This window comes from Engraulis encrasicolus, chromosome 6 (genome assembly GCF_034702125.1).
Source record: "Engraulis encrasicolus isolate BLACKSEA-1 chromosome 6, IST_EnEncr_1.0, whole genome shotgun sequence".
NCBI classification, from domain to species: domain Eukaryota; kingdom Metazoa; phylum Chordata; class Actinopteri; order Clupeiformes; family Engraulidae; genus Engraulis; species Engraulis encrasicolus.
The window spans coordinates 47,720,180-47,725,179 of record NC_085862.1 but is presented as its reverse complement, the minus strand read 5'-3'; the positions used below and the strand labels follow the sequence as shown (position 1 = coordinate 47,725,179).

At 48.7% G+C, this 5,000-nt stretch overlaps 1 protein-coding gene across 2 annotated transcripts in view; it reads right to left on the bottom strand.

The window, feature by feature from the left end:
- Positions 1–5,000, bottom strand: part of pde4ba (phosphodiesterase 4B, cAMP-specific a) — a 243,668-nt gene that overhangs the window by 153,095 nt on the left and 85,573 nt on the right. The gene's annotated exons all lie outside the window — the stretch shown is intronic.

Below are 5,000 nucleotides of genomic sequence, written 5' to 3'. Positions count from 1 at the left end.
CTAGTAGGCTATGTCCTGCCTATGCTGTGCAGTACTGGTGGTGTGCAGTATGTGGTGTGTTATGGTGTAACGAGTGGTGCTTGTGTACTAGTGGCTGTTGCTGACATGGCTGCACCACGCTGTGCAGCCGTGGAGTTAGGTGTGGCATAGTGTGGTATTGGGTGATGGCACTTTGGCATGACCTGGTGTACTGTGACATGGAATGGTGTCCTGTTGCCTGGTGTGGTGCGTTCCGGTGTTGCTGTGGTACACTGTGGCATGGTGTGGCATGGCGTGGTGTGAGGAAGCACTGAGCACTGATACTGATACTGTGGTATGGTGTTCTGTGGCATGGATTAATGCTTACTGTGGTGTGTTGTGGCATTGTGTGGTCTGATGGTGGTATGGTGTGCTGTGCTGTGATATTGGTAAGGTGTGATGTCCAAGTGGTACGCTCTGAAATTGTGTGGTGTGGTGTGAAATTGTACGGTACGGTGCGGCATTGCAATATTGTGACATACTTTTTTTGTTTTGTTTTGTTTCTTTTTTAATTTGATGGAACTACAGCAAACGGACGATTTGAACGAATGCAAGTGTGCAGATATTTTTCTTCTGACTGGAGATTTTGTCCTGCATCTCGGCATGGGCTGTTAAACAACCTCTGCCGCTAGTTTCTGTTGCCTGCGCAAGCCTGTGAATGTCACCTCACTAGAGAAGATTGATTGAGGTTCTAATCTCAAACAAACAGGCGCCAACAGTCTCCAAGTCACTGAGTCAGGCATGGGCGAGCTGAGCTGAGCTGTGTTGCGCACCGTCGGGACAAACGGAACAGGAATACTCTCAATTCAGAATGGCCTTGGGGACATGGGAGACTGCAGTGCCCAAGGACAGACACACAGACAGACAGACAGACAGACAGACAGACAGACAGACAGACAGCAGTGCCAAGGGCAGACACACAGACAGACAGACAGACAGACAGACAGACAGACAGACAGACAGACAGACAGACAGCAGTGCCAAGGGCAGACAGACAAACAGACAGACAGACAGAAAAATAGCAGTGCGAAGGATAGACTGACAGACAAACAGACAGGCAGGTAGGCAGGCAGGCAGGCAGGCAGACAGACAGACAGACAGACAGACAGAGAGATAGCAGTGAGAAGGATAGACAGACAGACAAACAGACAGGCAGGCAGGCAGACAGACAGACAGAGAGATAGCAGTGCCAAGGAAAGACAGACAGACGAACAGACAGACAGACAGAACGACAGACAGAACGAAGGACAGATGTTGTTAGTGCAATACTGCGTCTGTGGTGACGGGTGTGAGTGGCGTGGATGTTAATGTGTAATGTGCTGATGGAGAGACACCTCACACCGAGAACGCTAATGGCTACGTGTGCAAAGATGACCAACAAATACTGCAAAAAGAAGCACATGTACGCACACACACACACACACACACACACACACACACACACACACACACACACACACACACACACACACACACACACACACACACACACACACACACACACACACACACACACACACACACACACACACACACACACACACACACACACACACACACACACACACATTGAGGGAGTGAGCTCTTGTTCAGGATGCATATGCGAGGGCCTGATAAACAAACGCTCGTCTCTTGGGTTGCACAGTTTTTGCTTTGGCGCGAAACAAAACGCTGGAGTGACCAGCTGCTATGCACTACGTGCAGGACGGTCATGATGAGTGTGTGAAAAAAAGCTGCTGCCCTTGCGTAAGCTTCCTGTTTGTGTGTGCGTTTGTGTGCGCGCGCGTGTGTGTGTGTGTGTGCGTGTGCGTGTGCGTGTGTGTGTGCGTGTGCGTGTGCGTGTGCGTTTGCGTGTGTGTGTGTGTGTGTGTGTTTCTCAACTGGAGTGCAACACCTTGCCTTAGTGCACTATATCTGGCCATCTGTTCACACTGGCCCCTGTGGCTCTTGCAGAGGGTGACCTGGGCAACGTTTCGGTGCTGTGACACTGGAGCACCCACGTTTGAGTGTGTGTGTGTGTGTGTGTGTGTGTGTGTGTGTGTGTGTGTGTGTGTGTGTGTGTGTGTGTGTGTGTGTGTGTGTGTGTGTGTGTGTGTGTGTGTGTGTGTGTGTGTGTGTGTGTGTGTGTGTGTGTGTGTGTGTGTGTGTGTGTGTGTGTGTGTGTGTCTACATGCACACAATTGTGTGTTTCTTCTTTTGCAGTATCTGTTGGTCATCTTTGCACACGTAGCCATTAGCGTTCTCGGTGTGAGGTGTCTGTCCATCAGCTCATTACACATCAACACCCACGCCTCACACACCTGTCACCACAGACGCTGTAGTTCAGTAACACTAACAATGGCACCTCACGGCCATCACACAAGTCAGTACAGCAGGCACGCAGGTCAGCCAGCCTCAGAGACCCTGCTCAGAGACCATGGGTGTGTTTTCTCGAAAATGTAGTTGCTATCCAGGTAGCAACTTGGGTAGTTGCCAATGGGAAATTGCATTGCAAACAACAAAGTTACTAACAGGCCCTGCCGTGACCTAACGGTAGGACACTGGGTTACAACGCTGGCGATCCGGGTTCGATTCCCGCCCAGGTCATTTGCTGATCCTTCCCCGTCTCTCTCTCCCCGCTCGTTTCCTATCTCTCCTCCTCTATCCTGTCGGAATTAAAGGCAAAAAAGACCTTAAAACATTTTTTTTAAAACAAAGTAGCTAACACAGTTAGCAACAGCGGTTATGAGAAATGCACCCTGATGGCCACCAGAACAGTACAGCACCTTCAGCACAATCCTTCTCTTCCTGCCCTGCCCTCCCCTCCCCTCGCGGCACTGTCCTCCCCTGATTTTCCTCATCTGACTGCAGGAGCAGAATTAGATGGGGGCGATTTGGTGTCTTTTGTTGTCGTGAAAAGCTTTCAGGTGAATTGGGTTTTTTTGAATGAAAAGCCAGAGCTTGCTACAGTGGAGAGTGTCTACTGTGTAATAATACATGAAGGACACCGCTGGACAGACACACCAATGGTACAACAGATATGCTGGGTTAGTAATTGAACTGAACTATGATGAAATATGACTCAATCTTGTTCACATCCAAATAAACTAGGGTCCTAGGCTTTAGCATTTGTAATATTTGAAAATGAAACATAATTTTCCTGAAAAAATGCTATGATACAAAGGGTTGGACAACACTGTAACTCCATATTATCCAAGTTATAGGTTCCACAAAGTGGATATGTTATACAGTATGCATATTGCATAATATCTATGTCAGCATAAAATAAGTTGAAGGAATGAAGCTCTCACAAGAATCTGGAACTGAAAATGCTTTCTACTCGGCTCAATTACCGAGTGCACTGTCATTTCTGCACTCGGAATGAGAACAGGCAGGAAACTCAATATTTAACATTTGCCGGCCGGCTGAGCATCTCGCCGCAAAATGATACGGGAGCTGGGAACCTCCTGCACCGATTATATTGACGATTCAATTCCGCCAAAAAGGTTAAGCAGTTTGTTTCAGCCCTAATGCAATCAGAGAGGTAAATGATAGCGGCAAATAATCCTCCAGCTTTTGATCTATGCTCTCCGCAATGGAAGGAGATGTTCTGTATTGGAGCACAGGTGACCCTCCTGTCGAGTGTATTTTTGGTAGGGGGGAAGAGTGAGCCGTGGTTTTTTTTGTATCTGACACCTTCGAGATTGTGTTTTGGATTCATTTGAGTGACCAGGGCTGGACTGGCCGTCTGCCATAGCGGGCATTTCATGGTGGGCCCCGATGAGTCAGTTCTGCACCGGTAAGTGCCCGGGCCCTATATCTCCCCCAGTCCAGCCCTGCAGGTGACCCTCCTGTCGAGTACATTTTTTAGGGGGGGGCGGGGGACACAGCGATCGGTGTTTTTCTGTATCGAACACCTTTTGCTTTCGGTGTGCCTGCTGTTTTTATTTTGGATAGGAATCATGTTTTGGATTCATTTGAGTACAACACTCGGTCAACTTGCTGAGTGTTTTTTGTGGAAACAGTGAGCTGTGGTTTTCTGTACCGGGAAACTTCTGCTTAGGTGTGTTAGACTGTTGGGTTTTTACTTTTTTTGGCAAGGGATTGTATTTTGGGTTTCCAGCAGGCGTGGGGAGGTGGTGAACCCCAATCGGTACCCCAACAAGGAAAGAAAGCAGCAGGATTACGGGCTCATTCATATCAGCCGAGCTGCGAGCTGCAGCCAAGCCAAGCCAAGCGGCTGCCAAGGCAGGCTTAGAAATAGCGGCCGCACGCTTTGAATCACTTCTCACCATGTACCAGGGATTTAAGCTGCCGGATTTACGAGGAGTACAGCTGAAAACACCCTCCCAAATCCTCCCGCAGAACCTTCCGCCTCTCCGTTTCTCTGTCTATGTCTCTCCCTCTCTCTCTGTTTCTCAAACACAGCTTGGTACAGATGTGGAATAAGTGTGCAAAAGAGACTGAGACACTGAAGTCTGCGCGTGCAGTCATTTTTTTGCTCACAGCCACAAGTGAGGCTATTTTCAGCCCGCCAGTCGTCAGAGTCTCAAAAACACACGGAATGTGTGTGTGAGTCAAACCTACAAACTGTAGTCAAGCCGGCACGCATCAACACAAGCACACACGCACACATGCACACACACACGCACACACACACACACACATGCACACACAGATGTCAGTGTCATCGGTCTCAAAAATAAACAGGGAATGACTGAGTCAAACCAGCAGACTGTCGTCAAGCCTGCGTCCATGCCGTACATTTGCACAGTATACATATATGCGCACAGACAAGCACAGATGCCGGTGCAGTCAGAGAGCATCCATGACTCAAAGTACACACACATGCGCCCAAAGTCACCTTTGCTTTCATGAGCTGGCTTTGACTTGACATTCAATTCACCGGCCACGGGTTTAAAAATGAGGAAGCTACCATGCTGACTAAAAAAATGAAGTAGCAAAAACACTGAGGCGTCCCTCTAACACATGGACACAGTGAC